Here is a 21,131-nt window from a genome sequence, read left to right as displayed (position 1 = left end):
ATATCTGAATAAATACACCTGCCAGTGCAGTATTCTTTCAACTTACATTTGAAGCATGAATAACAAACAACTTTCAAAGCAAACTCTGAGACTGTAAGAAAAGTAGTCAATGAAAGGCATAGTCATCATTTCAAAAAGATATTTAGCATTTTAAAAAAAATGCTGAATAGTATTTTGAGCATCATGACAAAGAGCTCAGTGGTCAAAACCTCTGGAAATTCCCTTTGCCATGTACATTAATGCCTTGTTGTTAGGACTACAACAATATTACCTACAGTTGTAGTTTGTGTTTGCACTCACAAGTACACACTCCAGAGCCATCAAATAACATGCACACAGTTGTACCCAATGATCATTGCATCATCCTGTGGAATTGCAACAACCATTAATCGCAATTTATTGTTTCTCCTTTAAAAGAAATGCATCTGACCCCATGTCTGTGCTGTCACCAATGCCAACAATGCCACTATTGCTAACAACAAAATGAAATGAAGTGAGGAAGGGCCATGATCCCAAGGTTTGGCCGCTCTACAAATATCAAAGACATTTATCTAACAATTGGGAGCTCATATTTCTTCATGATATCATTGAACAATAGTCATATAGCAAGAGTTAAAAATACCTTGATCCAACCACAAACTTATTTATAGAGAAACCACAAGACAACAATGTATTGCTTTCTAAACAGAATCTTATATCTGTTTTGTAAGGAAGAACTAATTTGAATCTGGAAATATAGCCCAATGATTTTAGGATTAAACAAGAAAAAAACAGCCTGCTTGAGTTTGTTATGAAACATGTAACATTTTATAGAAACCTAAATCAACACTACCCACCCACATTGTAGAGTGTAATGATTATTTTACAGGACTCTTTAACACTTAACAACAAGCTGTATGAAATGATCAGCAATAAATAAAATTGTTTTCATGGGACCCGGATTAAGTCTATAAGTCGCAACAATATTTTTGCACAAAAATTTCTTAAACTCTAAACCAATTCAGTGTAGTAAAAATTAGTTTTTCAGTGTTTAAAAGATTGGAGTATTCATTTACATCTTAACAGTTCCCATTTCTTTTCTCTTAGGGCAGTGGCAGGCGGGGAGATTAGTCGCCCCGCGACAAATCTTCATTACTGCTGGCGACTAATCTGCCCACAATGCCATCTCACTGGCAACAATGTAAATTGCCGGGGGGATGGCATACGCAGTGCTACGATTTCCTGAAGTCGCCCAAAGTTTCCGCTCAAGGCAACTTTGGGGGACTTCAGGAAATTGTAGCGACACGTATGCCATCCCACCGGCGATTTACATTCTTGCTGGTGGGATGGCATTGTGGGGAGATTAGTCACCCGCGGTAACGAAGATTTGTTGTGGGGCGACTAATCTCCCTGTCTGCCACTGCCCTTAGAAAGTTTAGTTGTATTTACACACTAGCTCCTGATTAAATTTGAAATTAGAGACTTTGGTACATTTGCCCATGTGTCTGTCTGTCTATCTTTTTATCGATTTGTTGATAAAGACTACATTCTGTATATATAGATTCCCCCATAGCCTTAGTTACTACAACCATGGCCTTGAAGACAGAGCCACCTGCTTGGCTGTAAGAGCAGTTCAGTGTTTTCTGTGCTGTGAAGAGATATCTGTAACGCCTGTACTCATACGTTCTCATGTTGTATGCTCCTGTGTAACAAAGTCTATAAAAACCCTGTGCTGTCTTTGTCCTGGGTTCTGACCCTTGGTCTTGCTTAGAACGTGTCAAATAAATAAACTTCTACCCCAAATGACCTCCAGAATCTGAATTTCTGTCTATCTATCTATCTATCTATCTATCAAAATATCTATCTATCTCTGTGTTTTGTGAAAAACAGTGTATGGTATGTCAGTTTTCAAAGTTGTGCCATCAATTTTTACTCAGCGGTCAATAAGCAGACAAGGATCAAGACCAAATCTCCTTGTCCGCCATAGCCCAAATGGTATTCTACCACTAAGTGCTTACTGATTTTATCCTGATTTATGGAGTCTAAAAACTATTCAATGCACTGGAATGTTTATATGTAACTCTTAATTAAACACATAATAAACAAATACAGTCACACACACATAAAAAAGCATTTGGTATGGAAACCAATAAAAATGGAGCCATATATATTTTAAACATGTATACAAAATTATAGTTAATAATTAATGCAATTTACTCCACATAAATCAACATGTACAAAATGAACAGAGAAAAAAGGAAAATGTGCAAATAATTTGTACCCAGGGTTCACATCTTGCATCCTTTTTCTTCCACATAGAGTTAATAAAGTAAAAAAAGTATGTGCTTCAGTAAGAGTGTAACCGAGAAAGATTATATTCTTCAGTGTCCTAGTTAGTTCAGGGCCCAAATATTTTATGAAAAGTTGAAGTTTGGAAATCCTATAAATTGTAACTGTTTTCTTCTAAAGAGATCATTTCTTTCATGGATAGTTACGAAAACACTATAACATTTATAGGTAGCAGAAACCAGTGAAAGAATGGTTTCATTAATAAAAAGGAGTAAAATAAAAATATCTGAAATAGTACTTGATCATTGAAATGCCAGCCTTCTACGCCTTCTACAAGGTCTTTAAAAGGAGTATCTTTTTTCAACAGGCTTAAGAATATTTAGATTTTTTAGGTAAACAGAACATGTGTAATTTGGTTCTTTAGGGCAAGAATGTTTGGTTCAGAGATAACAAGTTTCCAAAAGAAGAGGAATTATTCATTTTCCCAAGAAGAAATTAAGCAAGTCAGAAAATTTTTTTAGTTTTTGAGACACATAGGAATGGCACTACTGAATGCCTCAGGGTACTAACTGACTGATTGGTTTGTGGGCCAAATGGATACATACCACACAAATGATATACATGTTTTGACCACCTTTCTATTGTTTAAACCTTCTGTTTAAAAATTTAGAACTATGGCCAAATATACCATTAAAAATCTTCATGTGTTAAGGTAGAATAGATTCATGTCAAATCTGGTGCAGAAGTGGAAATTCAAGAATTCCATCATTTTAAACATATAAACAGTAAACAAACCCCAATATGTAATAAAAAGCAATATGTTTGCCCAGTAGCAGTAATCCATAGCAACCAATTAGAAGTTTGCTTTTAAACAAGTGACCAGTAAATTCTACTTACTGATTAGTAGGTATGGGCCACTGCTCCTGGGCAAACCTAGTGCCTTTTTTATTTAACCCCATTAGTCTTCTTCTATTAGTACAAGTAAGATTCACTGTTTATATACTGAAAAGGTTAGGCTGCAAAAAGTTCCAATTCTGCATCATATTTGACAGGCATATGAAGCCTTTTTATGGTATGTATGGGCATATTTATAAAGGTTTGAGTTTGAAAAACATTTTTTTTTTTATTTTGACTGTAAGAGACTGTCAGATTTAGCAGTAGGGTTTAATTTCTGTATCGACAGTTTTAGGGGAATGTGATCTCACTTTGGGCTCTATAATAGCATTACTACATGAGTACTTATAAGTAGGGCCTACAGTTTTATACATGTTATATTAAGTCCTAAATCCATTTGTGCTGCAGGGACCAGTTTCCCCTCCTTTAGTATAACAGAGTGATCCAGTCCCAAAATTTTAAACATTTGTTCCTATATAAGTTCTTATTTGTACAAAAGAAAGAAGAAAAGTATTGTTTCAACTGCCAAACAACTAGTCTGTGTCCAATAACAGAATAACATTATGAGTAAGTAATTACACTCTTATTTGAAGCTTGTTTTTTGTTGTTTGCATTTTGAAGTTATATTATGCCTGTTTTTATGGATAAATGGTTATTGTTCTCAAAGAAAATCTCATGAGGTAATTGCCAATTATTTATTACCTAGGGCTGAGTCTTAATACAAATCAGTTTCAAATGAAAACTTGTAAATGTACAAACTCAGCCAATGGATAATTTATTTTAACCTCTTTTGTTTAGTTAATCTTTTGGTAGCTTAAGTTTCATGATCTTTCTACAGGATCTACAAAAAACAACAGCATAGACATAAGGAATATTCCTACTTTTATTCCTTTGAATATATATGTATTGCTCTGGAGTCTAAAAAGCCAGGTCTTAAAAATAATATATCAATCAGAAGTGACCCATTTGAGCAAATTTACATAGGACATAGTGCTCTTCTGTAAAGCCACAGAAAAATCTAAATTACTGTTGAAGTTGTGGAGATTTCTTGGAAAGTGACCACAACTGCGTTGCCGAACAGAGTGATTATAATGGCTCAACGAGATATAAACATTTGTGAATGCATATAAAATATCATACATCCAGCTTGCATTAAATTTACAGCAGAGCTAACATCTTCATTGGTATATTTTCTTAATATTTTTATTTTCATTTCTTACACTCTGTGATCATGAAGGTTATGATGATCAATAATAATCTCTGTAATGTAGTGTAAAATATATAGTAAATAATGTAACCAATACTTTATAATATAAGCATAATATAAGTCCCTTAGGAGTTCCATGACCATATAAAATTTTTGGAAAAGTTTTTTTTTTTTCATCCCTTCTTGGGATGCACCACTGTTTAACAATTTGACTGCTTTATTATATTTGCCTGATTTTTCTACATTTCATTCACCTGGAAAAACATTGTGAAATGTATAAGAAATTGCTTCTGTAGAACTGGCCCTCATTGGCGCAGCATGGTGCGGCTTTTATTAACTTTATTACATACAGCTAGTTTGGGTTATAGAATAAGTAAACCTTTTTTTTTTCTATCCGTAAAATTACTCTAAACAGCCTCCAGAATGACCTACCTTTGTCCCAGCATTCTGTCTGACCTGGCTCCTCAGTTAGAAGTTGATTTTCCTTTGCTTCCTTGTGCAGAGTGAAGCCCCGCCCCCCACTTCCTGTTCAGTTCATTCATAAAAAAAAACAAAAAAAAACCTGCTCATGCACAGACTGGCTCCTGCTGCCTCCAGGCATGTGCAGAAGGCTCTCCACTTTGACTACAGTAGTTGAAGTGATGAGAGAACTGAACAGGAAGTGGGGCTTCACTCTGCACAAGGAGGCAAAGGAAATTATCAACTTCTAACTTCTAGCCATGACCAAGGCCATAACTACACTGCATGCTAACAGAATTGAAAAAAGTTTAACATTCAAAACATATAATCGATCAGCAACTACTGTATTGCATTCTTTTAATAGTTGCCACATTTTCCCTTTTGTATTGATATTTCACGAATGTATAAAAACCATGTGAAAAAACCTAGTGGATTCAATGCCAGTTTTTACACATTTTTTTTTCAAGCAACTTTTTTCAAAACAACTTTTCCAACTAGAAAATGTACCACAATTAGATAATATAAACATGATTTTTTTACTCCTATGCCAAAATAAGTGGGCTATGGACATACCGACCCTTAATGAAGAAAAGTGGTCTACAGTACTGCAACATTTTCTTCCACCTCTAATAGCAGCTAAAGACCAACTTATGCAAATTCAATGTATTTACCGATCCTATATTACTCCTTATATATAGGACGAACTATAAGGGGCTGATTTACTAACCCACGAATCCGACCCGAATTGGAAAAGTTCCGACTTGAAAACGAATATTTTGCGACTTTTTCGTATGTTTTGCGATTTTTTCGGATTCTGTACGAATTTTTCGGATCCAATACGATTTTTGCGTAAAAACGCGAGTTTTTCGTATCCATTACGAAAGTTGCGTAAAAAGTTGCGCATTTTGCGTAGCGTTAAAACTTACGCGAAAAGTTGCGCATTTTTCGCGTAAGTTTTAACGCTACACAAAATGCGCAACTTTTTACGCAACTTTCGTAATGGATAGGAAAACTCGCGTTTTTACGCAAAAATCGTATTGGATCCGAAAAATTCGTACAGAATCCGAAAAAATCGCAAAACATACGAAAAAATCGCAAAGTACCGATCATTACGAAAAAAACGCAATCGGACTCCATTCGACCCGTTCGTGGGTAAGTAAATCAGCCCCTAAGACAGCTGAGAATAAGATTGGGAGAACATCTGAGAGGCTTAAAAAATAAAGATAGTGACAACCCTTTATATAACCACTTTGAGTATATGCATAATGGACAGTATATGAAATTTAACATGTTTGGTATTGATAAGATTGATGAGAAAAGTGAAGGTAACCTTGTAACTAAGCTTCTAAGGTTAGAATCTAAATGGATATTTGCATTAGACACTGTGATACCAAAAGGAATTAATACAAAATTTTAATTGAAACCATTTCTTGTTTCATCTTGGAAATAGGCTTTGGCCTCTTTAATATATTGAACGAATAAGAATTGCATTAGTTATATAGCATCTGACTGGTCTGGGTTAGTATCATCATAATAACATCTATGTTATGTGTATTGTTTTTAACTGATTTGTATAAGTATAAAAATAAAGTTTTAAGAGTTTTAAATATGATTATGCACTATCACTTTAGGTATGTAATGTGGGGTTCATTGCGCTTCAAAGTCCAGGAAGAAGCGCAGGAGCGCAAAACACGTTGACAATTAAGATTGATTGAGGGAGGACCCGTAGCAGAAAACTTGGCTTCAGCGGTGACGTCACTGAAGGAACAGCGTGAAGCCTAGAGCACGGAGTCAGCGTCTCTCCCCACTTCAAATTTGTTAAGTAAGTTCCCGGCCGGGACTTGGGAGGCTGTGTTTATTTAGCTAAGCCCCTAAGGAAATTCCTTTCCTAACCTTGCTAGCAGCGGTAATAACGGGCTCAATTGAGCGTGCTGTTTAGGAACGCAGTATCATAGTTATAGGGCTCTATTGTATACATTCAGTTTTAGAAAGTGCCGCATGCTTCTAGTGTTTGCATCACTTAAAGGATATGGTTAACTAGTACAACATAGTGCAACTTATAAATATAAAAAAAAACATTTCTCCTGGCTGAATGTTCTGGCTAGATATAGCAGGACCTGAGTAAGCCTATAGTAACTGCCGTATGTTTATACTGTATTTATCCTTGAATTATGAGAACACTATTTTAATTGTGAGTCTGATATACTTCTCTCTCCTCTTTAATGAATTAAGATTCTGATTCTAATAGATGTAGTAGCCTAATGGTCACACCACTTCATACCCCTCCTTTGTCTATTTATTAAATTAGGAACATGATTCTAATTAATTAAGTGATTTATCAGCCACAACATTTTCTATTTACCCTAATAACCCACTCTCTGTTTGATTATCTATTGATAATAGCATTGACTGACGTTGTAAATATCTTCTCCTATTTAATGTGTAAAATAGAAAACATGCACTTTGGTTTTATTTGTATTTATATGGTATGAATTATATGTTATTTTTTTTTTATTATTCATTGATTGTGGAAATAAATTGATTGATTTTACTATAAGTAGTGATTTGTGAGCGCCAACCCTTAGGGGTTAATTTTGGAAGCACTTCACGGATTAGATAGAGGAAGGCAGCTCGGAGACACATAAACAAAAAATCCTTTTTTTTTTTTTTTTCTTCTCACTGGTCTTCTAACAGTAGTAAATTCACTTTGACACTTTTAGAGCGCGGATAAGGTTTGCACACAGCTTCAAAGATATGCTGATCACTTTTGTGAGCAATTTAAGAGAGAAAAAAATATATTGGATATGTTTGCTACTTATAGTTTGGATATCTCTGATGCGCAGTGAAACTAACTAAAAAAGACTATTTGGCAGCATTGATAGCACCTGTGTTTGTGGCCATTGTATGGTAGTGCACCTTATTATGTGATATATATGCATTTTATAGGCTTAGAATTTTTAAGATGTATTGGTTTGTAAAATTTGAAGTTATGGCGTATTAGTTTACATTATTATATATTTTTGTTCACATTTTTTTCATATTTTTTATTAGATTTTTACCCTTTTGGTTAACCTGTATAATTTGTGCTGAATACAGGGCGGTCTTGGGGGCCCTGTGAGGTGTACACTTGAAGCTTTGATGTAATATATGCTTGTTACAGGGCTTTTCTAGTAACCCCGAAAAATTTGTAAATTAAGCTTTTGGGTATAAAAGGGAAGTGACATGGGTACACCACACTTCCTCTGATGAAGCACCTAGTGTGCGAAACGCGTTAGGAAGGAGAGTGGGTGCCATGGGGCATTGGGATGTACCTTTCCATTTGGTATAGTATGTTCTATTTTTTTGAATTTTGTGTTTAAATTCTGAGCCAATAAATGGTTGTGTATTTCACTGAATAATGTGTTTAATCATTGGGATCCTATATTACTCCAGAACGTCTTAAGTGAATTGATCCAAGCAAAGTGTATACATGCTCCAGATGCGGGAAGCAATCTGGGACTTGGTTGTGTTTAATATGGACCTAAAATTAGTGAATATTGGACCCAGATATTTACCTTCATCTCTAGGGTCATGGTTCTGACTATAGAACCAACCCCAGATATGGCACTGCTTTGACTAACTACTGGCACCATCACTGCTAAAGAGAGTGGGATATTTTCTTTAGGTGCTGCTCACACCAGGAGACTCATTTTACTTAAATGGAACAGATCTATTCAGTTAATAAAACATTGCCACTCTACATAGCAGATTATATTTCAAGAGCTTGTACAGATAAATTCATTGACATTTGGCTGCTATAAGTCCTAAACCCCGATACTAATAGTCCTCATGTGTGAGAAATACTGATGCTCAACTGACCGGTCAAAGGATATTACATGGTATCTTCCTCCCTCCCTTCTTCTCTTCTTCTTCCTTCCTCTCTATCTATCTCTTTTCTATACTTAACTCTTGTTTATGATTGAAATGTGATTGGTATAATTTCTTGTTTTTTAGAAATTTAAAATTGATTTGTTGTGTAAAATAGGAAAATAGTTGCTCTGTGATCAGATCTCTGTACATAGCAATCTTACTTTTGTGCATTTCTGTTTCCTTCTCCCCTTCTGCAACAAGGAGAAACTAAAAGATCTGCCCTCTCTTGGGATTTCACAGAATGTGCACTGGCCTACTACTGTACGTATTTATATATTTTATGTATCTATGTATTTTTCATCACAATTCAAACTCTCGATATTTGCAACATTAGCTGCTTCTGTGTGTTTTAAATTAACTGCTTTATTAAACGGTTACACAGCAAAATTATTGTTAGACTGAGAAAGAGAATCTAAAGTTATTTCCCACTGATAGGTCCTGAGTATATAGATAATTAATCAACAAGTTAATCAGAGGATGAAGCACCCAATGGTGCGAAACACGTTAGGAGGGCGGAGTAAAGGTGCCATGAGGCACTGGGAGACACCTGTTTGTCATTTGGTATAGTATGTTTGTCATTTTTTTTAAATGTTTTGTTATAAATTGAGCCAATAAATGGTTGTTTGTTTCACTGATTAACTTGTTGATTATTTATTAAACAGTTGCATTTTTTTTTCAAGGTGGCCATCATTTTGTAACACATTTCTCTAATCTACCCCTTAAACATTGGGTTTCATTATCATCATGACAGCTAAATATACATTTATTTAACATGTCTAAGATCATAAAACTGTTAATTCTTTTCTGGGGTGGCGGGTCACAGATTTTATACAGCAAAGCACTTTTGGGGGAAAAGCTTATTTACACTGTTACATCTGCCCAGCAGTGCTGCAAAATCCTGACCAGCATATGTAATATATTTACTGTCCTGGTAAAACATCTTGTCAGAAGGCAATGGCTGTAGCAAACAAAATCCTGCAGTTATATTTGCATGGTTTCTCAAATGAAAACATACATCTAAGTTTGGGCTGGATGCTGTACAAACTGCTGTGCAATGTAGAAAAAAAACTTTTTTTATTTAAAAAAAATGAAAAAATAAGCTGCTAAACTTTTCTTTGGCTTTTTAAAGAATATGCTTGATTTCATATAACGCTTCATTACCAGGCACATTTTAATACTTTATGTCATGTTATTTTAATAGGTCATATGGAAGCAGTTATGTATATTATTAATATCAACAGGAACTAAAAAAATCCTATAAATACGTTCTTCTGAAGCTACCAACATTATTCTGCAGCTGGCAGAACTCTGCTCCTGCCCTGTTTCTGTGCAAATTTCAACTTGAGATTTGATAAAACACAATATCAAGTGAGAAAGGCAAGGTCAGATATGGCAGATTGTGGACAACATTGTGCAAATGAAAAATCAAAAGAAGAACAATAACTGGACCTGGATGGTATAATGTGGGATTGGAGTACCCAACAGACATAATATATTAAAAGAGCACTGCACGCTAAAAATAACTACAACATAGAAAGGAACATTGGGATTTTTTTCTGGGTAAGAAATTACTTTTATGTACCTTGTATTTTAGTTGCAGGGCTCTCATAGCAGTCAACAGGCAAATTTCTAGCAAGCACTGTGTGACGTTAAGTTCTGGGAGTGCTGGGACTGACATGTTAAACCACTTGCCTAATATTTAGATCTGCTAATAGTAATGGCAACCGCAAATATAGTTCCTTTCCCCTGTTCTTAATGGGTTGGGTATGTAACCCCTTAGCAATCCAGGACAAGGTTTGGCTACAGTTAGATACATAATTAACTTAATATTTCCATTCTTAAAGGCCAGAGAAAAATGGATGCAAAAACTTGTGTTTTTTATACTTAAAATGAAAAAACATAATATTTTGTATACAGCCTTCACATAACTAGAGCTAGAGTTCACTGTCCTCCATTGCTAGTACTGTTGTTTGACTCATTAAATAGATATCTAGTTAGTCACAGAAGAACTTTACATAGATAATGTTAATAATCAGCGCTGTATTTAGCATATAAGCTTCTAAGAAATAAGAACACACCTGTGACAAGGCACACCGCATCTGGTGTGCCTTGTCACAGGTGTGTTCTTATTTCTCAGAAGCTTGTAATTAACTAAATACATACGAGTGCACCCAGTTGATTAACTATAGTGCGGGGTTAACTCTATTGTATTTACCATATAGGCACTCAAGGGCCTGTGCCTAGGGCAGCAGCTTTTGGGGGTAGGAGGGATGACTTCCACCGGATCCTATTCTATGAAATCCAGGTGACATCATGTGCAAAGTGTTGCAAGGTGATGTCACTTTTCCCCATGGGCAGCAGTGGTCCGGTACCTAGAGCAGCACCAGTCCAGAATATAGCCTTGTTAATGATGACAAGATGAACCCCTTATGGGTACCAATCTTTATATATTATATACATTTTCACTGTTGAATTGAGATAATTGCACAAGTGTCATTATATTTCCTGTTTCTCTTAATAACTTTATAAGTTAAAGGAAAACTATACCCCCAGAATGAATACTAATATAAACAGAAGTTTATATTATGTTAAGTGACCAATTAAGAATTTTGCCAAACTGGAATATATATATCTGTAAATATTGCCCTTTTACATCCTTTCCCTTGATCCACCATTTATTTATGGGCTGTGTGCTCCCTAAGAGATCACATGACCAGAAAAAAATGCAGCTTTAACTGTAACAGGAAGTAGTATGAACGCAAAAGGCAGGAATCTGTCCATTCATTGGCTGATCTAGCTGATCTAGCTGATCTAGCATGTATTTGTGCTTTGGCTTGTTTGTGTGCACTGTGAATCCTATGGTCCCAGGAGGCAGTTCTTAATTCTTAAAATGGCATTTAGGAGTACCCAATAGCACATACTAGTAAAAAAAAGTATATTTTTATGAAAATGGTTTATTTAGATGAAGCAGGGATTTATGAATGAGCTTGTTTATGTAACATGTTTATAGAGACCTACATTGTTTGGGGGTATAGTTTTCCTTTAAAGGAGAAGGAAAGGCTAATAAAGAGTTAATCTCAAGCAGCAGGCATACCTTCAGTTTTTTCAATAGTTCCCTTAAGTCTCCCCATATTTCTACCGTTCAGATGATCAGAAGCCCAACAGGAAGAAAAAACGCTGAGCTGTGTGAAGAAAGTTCCCATAATGCTTCACTCCTGCACCAAGAGCAAGACCGGTGTGCATGTTCAGTTAGTTTGACTATGAGTCAGCTTCCTGCTGATTGGCTCAGATCCACATTCCTAAGGGGGGGGGAGTGAGTTCTTAGCATTCTTGAGGGAGGGGGGGGAGCAGGAGAGGCGAGAGAGCTGCGTGTCTCTAGCAGAGGAAAACAGACACAAGAAATCTTTTGACAGAGAACTGTGAGTGCTTATGCCTGTATTTACATAGACCTTTCTGATAAAGTTTACTTATTTTTTACCTTTCTTTCTCCTTAAACAGAGATTACTTCTTCATTGGACCTTCAGGGAACTGCTTATCCCAGAATCAGAAAAAGGCTTACCAGACTCTAATATACCAATGAAACCACTAACTAATAAGATTTTATAAAAACATGAAAAAAAAACTAATCTTTAAACTAATCTTTAAAATACCCCTGGGAAATAGTCGCTGAGTTATATAGCAAGTGTTGAGATGGCCATAAACAGCTTATTGGCTCATGGATGGGGCCCTCCGAAGGGCCTTCTCACGTGATATCTTTCCAAAAATCAGGCAGATATTGATTGGGCAGGTTTAAAAAGAAAAGAAAGAACTTCAAGGAAAGGAAAGGGACCTTTGCCATTGACTTCTGCATACGCTCAGCAAGTTTAATCTGGCAACTTTCTCTAAAAAATTCAAATCAAGTTTAAAGGAACAGTAACACCAAAAAATGAAAGTGTATAAAAGTAACTAAAATATAATGTGCTGCTGCCCTGCACTGGTAAAAGTTGTGTGTTTACTTCAGAAAGTCTACTATAATTTATATAAATAAGCTGCTATGTATCCATGGAGGCAGCCATTCAAAGGAGAAAAGGCACAGGCACATAGCAGATAACAGATAAAACACTATTGTATTCTACAGAACTTATCTGTTATCTGCTATGTAACCTGTGCCTTTTCTCCTTTTTTCCAGCTTGAATGGCTGCCCCCGGGGCTACACAGCAGCTTATTATATAAATTATAGTAGTGTTACTGTAGCAAACACACCAGTCTTACCAGTGCAGGGCAACAGTGCATTATATTTTTATTACTTTAAAGCTCTTTCATTTTTTAGTGTTACTGTTCCTTTAAATTGAAAAATCAATGGTTAGAAAATGAGCCCATAAGTCTGCTAAAAATAATTTAAACATTAAATAAACCCAATAGGATTGTTTTTGGCACCAATAAGGATTAATTATATCTTAGTTGGGATCAAGTACAATGTACTCTTTTATTATTACAGAGAAAATGAAAATATGTTTTAAAATTTTGAATTATTTTGATTAAACTAGATTCAAAGGGAGATGACCTTCAGGTAACGTGGAGCTTTCTGATTAACAAGTTTTCAGATAACAGATCACATATTGGGTGAATAAAGGACCTTTCCTAAATGTAGCCCATGCCATAACTCATATTGGCATTTTATGGCTTAAATTCAGTTTCCCAGTAATTTCCACACCTAATATAGTAGTTATGTTTAGTGATGAGTGAATCTGGCCCATTTTGCAGAAAAAATAGCGAAACTACAAAAAATGGCGCATAGTGATAAACTATGGGATTTTTTTTTAGTTTTTGGTGGTGGGGCAGCAACACGCAGCAAACTATTAAAATAAATAAAATAATGAAACTACTAATATTTGAAGTTACTTAACACAAGGAGGTCCCATACCATAAATTCAGGTATTTCCACCTGTGACCCCTCATGCCACCACTATGTAGGGATGTGGGGTTTAGAAGACAGGTGACAAATGGTTTGTGCAGGAACTGTTTTTGTTTTTTTTTTAAGGAGAAGAAAAGTTTAAAACTAAGTAATCTTAGTAAACATAGCATTCTGCCTTGCACTATTGTGGCTAATCTATTGCCAAAAAACTCCCTCAGTAGATTTCCTTCTCCATTAATGCCAGGCTAAATTATTGGATTGGAATTATAGAACTGGTGGCCACTTATTGTTGGGGTTATATGAAATCCCGCCAACATTCCGCCCACCAGCCAAGGATAAGGAAGTCATTGCATGTTGCTACTGTTCAACTAGTAACCCAACACATGATACCTATATGTGCTGCCTACCTCACTATACAAATTAATGAGGGGCAATAACATAACTTGCTGTTTCTTTTTTTCAGTGGTGAAGGTAGATGTAACAGTAGCAGTGATGTAGATGTAGCAGTGAATGGAAATTGGTGAATTTAACATAGTCGGAGGACAGATAAAAGATTGATACAGTCAGATAAAGCCAGAAGACTGACATTCATTAATTAAGTATGGTGATCTATCAACAAGGAATGAAGGTAGACTCATTTTTCAGAGTGCTTTACAGATATGAAACATAATTTACATCAGTCCATGCCCCAGTGGAGCTTACAGTCTAAGGTCCCTTTCACATTCACACACTAGGGCATTCAGGGAGGGTGACTTTTTTGTTCGGTGGGGCAAAAGATGGGCGATACATAGACTGACTTAAAGCTAATGTGAGACTTAGTGGATTCACTGCTGACGTAAAATGAACCTCCCAACCACCTCTGGTGGTTCCCATTAACATCCAGGCATACAGTGCAAAAGTGCAGGCAGGAGTGCTTTTTTCACCCGAAAATGTTTAGGATGTAAAAGTATTCATACATTCACTTCTGTAAGGGGTTCTCCATCAATTTGTGTTTGTGATAAGTTAGCTTAAATGTGTTTTAGTTCATTTTATAAATAGAAAGGCAGTGAGCACTGAAACCCAACATTGGTTTGTTTCCCAGCAATGCAGTCTCACGTGGGCACCACTGTAACTGACTAGAAATAGACAAAACAATGACAAAAGGAAAAAAGTAAATGCAAAAATATGTTAAACAAATATGTAAAAACAAAATATATAAAAAGCTCAATTAGCTTTTTCAGGGGGAAAGAGTTAATTTAGTATTGGAGCGAGGGTAATATTGATATTATAGATGCCAGGGGACAAATACAACTATTTAATTTCAGCTAGTGATTCAGCCTTTAGAACTTTACAGTATAGTATCTGTGTATAGTACCTGTGAGATGAAATCTGCAGCAAATCCTCACCAAGAGTTGGTGAGGATTTTAGGTAAAGTTCACAGATTGTAGATCCCTCTTATCAGTCTTCATTTCTACAGTGCCTTCAGTTTGTAATACAGTGGCTTGCAAAAGTATTCGGCCCCCTTGAACTTTTCCACATTTTGTCACATTACAGCCACAAACATGAATCAATTTTATTGGAATTCCACGTGAAAGACCAGTACAAAGTGGTGTACACGTGAGAAGTGGAACGAAAATCATACATGATTCCAAACATTTTTTACAAATAAATAACTGCAAAGTGGGGTGTGCGTAATTATTCAGCCCCCTGAGTCAATACTTTGTAGAACCACCTTTTGCTGCAATTACAGCTGCCAGTCTTTTAGGGTATGTCTCTACCAGCTTTGCACATCTAGAGACTGAAATCCTTGCCCATTCTTCTTTGCAAAATAGCTCCAGCTCAGTCAGATTAGATGGACAGCGTTTGTAAACAGCAGTTTTCAGATCTTGCCACAGATTCTCGATTGGATTTAGATCTGGACTTTGGCTGGGCCATTCTAACACATGGATATGTTTTGTTTTATACCATTCCATTGTTGCCCTGGCTTTATGTTTAGGGTCGTTGTCCTGCTGGAAGGTGAACCTCCGCCCCAGTCTCAAGTCTTTTGCAGACTCCAAGAGGTTTTCTTCCAAGATTGCCCTGTATTTGGCTCCATCCATCTTCCCATCAACTCTGACCAGCTTCCCTGCCCCTGCTGAAGAGAAGCACCCCCAGAGCATGATGCTGCCACCAACATATTTGACAGTGGGGATGGTGTGTTCAGAGTGATGCGCAGTGTTAGTTTTCCGCCACACATAGCGTTTTGCATTTTGGCCAAAAAGTTCCATTTTGGTCTCATCTGACCAGAGCACCTTCTACCACATGTTTGCTGTGTCCCCCACATGGCTTGTGGCAAACTGCAAACGGGACTTCTTATGGTTTTCTGTTAACAATGGCTTTCTTCTTGCCACTCTTCCATAAAGAAGAAGTGCAGTGCATGACTAATAGTTGTCCTATGGACAGATTCCGCCACCTGAGCTGTAGATCTCTGCAGCTCGTCCAGAGTCACCATGGGCCTCTTGGCTGCATTTCTGATCAGCGCTCTCCTTGTTCGGCCTGTGAGTTTAGGTGGACGGCCTTGTCTTGGTAGGTTTACAGTTGTGCCATACTCCTTCCATTTCTGAATGATCGCTTGAACAGTGCTCCGTGGGATGTTCAAGGCTTTGGAAATCTTTTTGTAGCCTAAGCCTGCTTTAAATTTCTCAATAACTTTATCCCTGACCTGTCTGGTGTGTTCTTTGGACTTCATGGTGTTGTTGCTCCCAATATTCTCTTAGACAACCTCTGAGGCCGTCACAGAGCAGCTGTATTTGTACTGACATTAGATTACACACAGGTGCACTCTATTTAGTGATTAGCACTCATCAGGCAATGTCTATGGGCAACTGACTGCACTCAGACCAAAGGGGGCTGAATAATTACGCACACCCCACTTTGCAGTTATTTATTTGTAAAAAATGTTTGGAATCATGTATGATTTTCGTTCCACTTCTCACGTGTACACCACTTTGTATTGGTCTTTCACGTGCAATTCCAATAAAACTGATTCATGTTTGTGGCTTTAATGTGACAAAATCAAGGGGGCCGAATACTTTTGCAAGCCACTGTATCTCCCCAGCCCTGCCCACACCTGTGCCTTGATTGGCCAATTCTACTCAAGAGACCTGTGCCCTGATTGGAGAAGCCAAAAGAAGAAAAATCCAATCAGAGCACAGCTGATTACAACAGAACTGGAGATCACAGTAATGCAAGCAGATTAAAATGTTCCAGAGCTAGACAGATACACAATATTTTTTTTAAGGTTCCAAGCAGGTTTGGGGAGGCTTAGCCTTACTGAAAACCTGCCTATGCACTATGCAGTTTAGTCAGAAGCCAATTAACATGCCTGTATGTTTTTGGAATATGGGAGAAAACCCACACAGACATGGGGAGAACATACAAAGTCCTTGCAGACAGTATCCTGGCTTTGATTGAATTCAGGACCCCAGTGCTGCAAGTCTGAAGTGCTACTCACTGTGCCACTGTGCTGCCCCATCAACTTTTTTTATTGTAGGGCTCACTTAATAAACTAGCGCTATGTGTAAAACACTAAATATTGGCACAAGTATATATCCATGTAATAATTTATATAGCACCCCCAATGTATGCAGTGCTTTACAGGGCATAACCACAAACATGGGTATAGTACTGTAATTAAAAAAATGAAGCTTAAAAAGCTCAACCACAAAAGTCAATATGCTTGATAATTCTCTCTAAGCCAGATAACAAATCTAAGCATGATGGAAATGAATTGCTGAAATAATGTATTAACTACACCTTTCAGCATACTTTTTACTTTCTCTTTTCTTTCCTTTCTCTGACAGTTTCTAGTGATTATACAGTAGAATGGTGCCATCTAGTGTAAACAGTGACACAATGCACTCGGAAACTGTAGCAAGATGAAAGTCTTTATTGAATACAATGGATGCAAAGGGATGGATAATTGAACCAAGAAAAATAAACTCCAATGCTATAAGACAATTACAGACAATTACAATTCCAGTTACTTCCTTGCAGCTATTCATGTGTGCTTGATTTATCCCATTTTGTGTGCACTAACATAATGAAAAACAAACAAACTTGGAGCTACACGAAAAGAATACAAAATAAGACGTTATACCACATGGTCAAAATCACCTAATAAAACATGTATAATATTTTATGAATGTGTTAAGCTCAAATATAACCCTGTGCAATATGGGGTAAACAAACATGGATATATTTGTACCAAATATACTCTAATTTAAAAAGTTTAACCTTTTTAGTGCCACAGGACGTAGAATCTACGTCCTGTGTATCAAAGGACCAAAGTGCCACAGAACGTAGATTCTACGTCCTGCTGCACTTCCGGTTTTGGGAGCGGAGGAATGGCTTTTCAAGCCATTCCTTCGCTCCCCACTCGTTCCCCAGCCTCCAGACAATAGTCAGAGGTGGGGAACGAGTGGCCCCTGGGTAGCGATCGCCCAGGGGCCCCATGGGACTCACCTGCCATCCTCGTGGCTTTGTGTGCAGCTCCTCTCCCTTCCGCAGCTTCCCCCTCTGGCCCCCCTGCTTCCTGCCCCGCCCCCTCACATGAGCTGATGCTGCTGGTGTGCCAGATCGTTTTTCTCCTCCAGATCCTCACCTAGACCTCAAGTAAGTGGCAAATACACACACAAACACACAATCACACATTTATTACACTAATACACACTTATACTCACACTTACACACACACACATGCATTTTTGGGAGGTTTTCAAACATTTATCACTTACAGCACTTAGAGAAAACTCACACTTGGTTGCACACTCGCACACATGCACACAAAACACATTTTACACACATGTACACACACACTTACACACTTATGTAATTTTATAATTATTTTTTTTTTTCTAATCGCATCGTTTTTATTCTTGCCTGAAAAAAATGTTTTATTGCCATTGCGGATAGTGTATTCGCTAACCGCACTGCGCAATACCTTTTGTGTATTATTTTGGTGTTTCTACTACATTTTCTGTGATTTTGGTGGATTTTTGGGTATTTTACTGCATGTTTAGCCATTTTATAGCATTTTCAGTTATGCATAGTTGTTGTTTGCTTGACTTTGTCTGTAAAACTTATTTGCTCTAGCCAAAATACTCAAACTGTTATTCTGCCCGCAGATATTATTAGGCAAAAAAAAAAAATGATTTTAGTGATTTTTTTTTATCTTTATCAATTGTATTGCTTTTTACATTGTTCTTTGTTACTTGTCTTTGCACATGGACATTTTGTCTGCTGTATTTCAATTTGGCATCCTCTGTACCCCACATAGTTTGGTAAATCTATTCATATCGGGCATCAAACTGTTCAGTAGACTAGTGGCGTTCATACTTAGAGTGTTTTATGTTGGTACGTTACTAAATGTGGGGTACATAATGGGGCAACATGCAAGCTTTGTGACGATTTTCAGAAATGTCACAAAAACAGTTCTGTTTAGCATAGCTTTGTAATTTGGTAGTTTGTAGTAGAAAGATGTATTTACCCATTTTTGTTTTGTCAGAATGTGTACTTTCGGAAAATATATGGTTTTCTAGGGTCTCCTTACTGTTAGGTGGTCGTATGGCACATAATACACATACCGGGTGCAAAAACTGCATGAGCCGAAGCATCTTATGTGAAAATTCATATGCACTATTTTTACTTGGGTGCCCCTGTACCCCACATAGTTTGGTAAATCTATGCATATAGGGCATCAAACTGTTCAGTAGACCCCTGGCGTTCATATTTAGAATGTTTTATGTTGATACGGTACAAAATGTGGGGGTACATAATGGGGTAAAATGCAAGCTTTGTGACAATTTTCAGAAATGTCATAAAAACCGTTCTGTTTAGCATAGCTTTGTAGTTTGGTAGTTTGTAGTAGAAAGATGTATTTACCCATTTTTGTTTTGTCAGAATGTGTACTTTCGGAAAAGATATTGTTTTCTAGGTTCTCCTTACTGTTAGGTGGTCGTATGGCACATAATACACATACCGGGTGCAAAAACTGCATGAGCCGAAGCATCTTATGTGAAAATTCATATGCACTATTTTTACTTGGGTGCCCCTGTACCCCACATAGTTTGGTAAATCTATGCATATAGGGCATCAAACTATTCAGTAGACCCCTGGCGTTCATATTTAGAATGTTTTATGTTGATACGGTACAAAATGTGGGGGTACATAATGGGGTAAAATGCAAGCTTTGTGACAATTTTCAGAAATGTCATAAAAACCGTTCTGTTTAGCATAGCTTTGTAGTTTGGTAGTTTGTAGTAGAAAGATGTATTTACCCATTTTTGTTTTGTCAGAATGTGTACTTTCGGAAAAGATATTGTTTTCTAGGTTCTCCTTACTGTTAGGTGGTCGTATGGCACATAATACACATACCGGGTGCAAAAACTGCATGAGCCGAAGCATCTTATGTGAAAATTCATATGCACTATTTTTACTTGGGTGCCCCTGTACCCCACATAGTTTGGTAAATCTATGCATATAGGGCATCAAACTATTCAGTAGACCCCTGGCGTTCATATTTAGAATGTTTTATGTTGATACGGTACAAAATGTGGGGGTACATAATGGGGTAAAATGCAAGCTTTGTGACAATTTTCAGAAATGTCATAAAAACCGTTCTGTTTAGCATAGCTTTGTAGTTTGGTAGTTTGTAGTAGAAAGATGTATTTACCCATTTTTGTTTTGTCAGAATGTGTACTTTCGGAAAATATATGGTTTTCTAGGGTCTCCTTACTGTTAGGTGGTCGTATGGCACATAATACACATACCGGGTGCAAAAACTGCATGAGCCGAAGCATCTTATGTGAAAATTCATATGCACTATTTTTACTTGGGTGCCCCTGTACCCCACATAGTTTGGTAAATCTATGCATATAGGGCATCAAACTGTTCAGTAGACCCCTGGCGTTCATATTTAGAATGTTTTATGTTGATACGGTACAAAATGTGGGGGTAAATAATGGGGTAAAATGCAAGCTTTGTGACAATTTTCAGAAATGTCATAAAAACCGTTCTGTTTAGCATAGCTTTGTAGTTTGGTAGTTTGTAGTAGAAAGATGTTTTTACCCATTTTTGTTTTGTCAGAATGTGTACTTTCGGAAAATATATGGTTTTCTAGGGTCTCCTTACTGTTAGGTGGTCGTATGGCACATAATACACATACCGGGTGCAAAAACTGCATGAGCCGAAGCATCTTATGTGAAAATTCATATGCACTATTTTTACTTGGGTGCCCCTGTACCCCACATAGTTTGGTAAATCTATGCATATCGGGCATCAAACTGTTCAGTAGACCCCTGGCGTTCATATTTAGAATGTTTTATGTTGATACGGTACAAAATGTGGGGGTAAATAATGGGGTAAAATGCAAGCTTTGTGACAATTTTCAGAAATGTCATAAAAACCGTTCTGTTTAGCATAGCTTTGTAGTTTGGTAGTTTGTAGTAGAAAGATGTTTTTACCCATTTTTGTTTTGTCAGA

General features: G+C 36.9%; 2 long non-coding RNA genes across 3 annotated transcripts in view; one reads left to right on the top strand and one right to left on the bottom strand.

Annotated features, from left to right (window-relative positions):
- The window catches only part of LOC116411553, a 37,532-nt gene that overhangs the window by 8,007 nt on the left and 8,394 nt on the right, over positions 1–21,131 (bottom strand). The gene's annotated exons all lie outside the window — the stretch shown is intronic.
- LOC116411552 lies at positions 6,465–14,768 on the top strand. 2 transcript variants are annotated; one of them, XR_004223196.1, is made up of 4 exons: positions 6,465–6,650; positions 8,939–8,998; positions 9,939–10,297; positions 14,095–14,768. It is a non-coding gene; the product is annotated as an uncharacterized LOC116411552 (long non-coding RNA). The 2 variants fall into 2 exon arrangements; XR_004223195.1 differs by lacking the exon at positions 14,095–14,768 and adding an exon at positions 12,236–12,560.

Source organism: Xenopus tropicalis, chromosome 1 (assembly GCF_000004195.4).
Source record: "Xenopus tropicalis strain Nigerian chromosome 1, UCB_Xtro_10.0, whole genome shotgun sequence".
Lineage (NCBI taxonomy): Eukaryota > Metazoa > Chordata > Amphibia > Anura > Pipidae > Xenopus > Xenopus tropicalis.
Note: the sequence above shows the minus strand (reverse complement) of the source record. Positions and strands in the feature narration are given on the sequence as shown.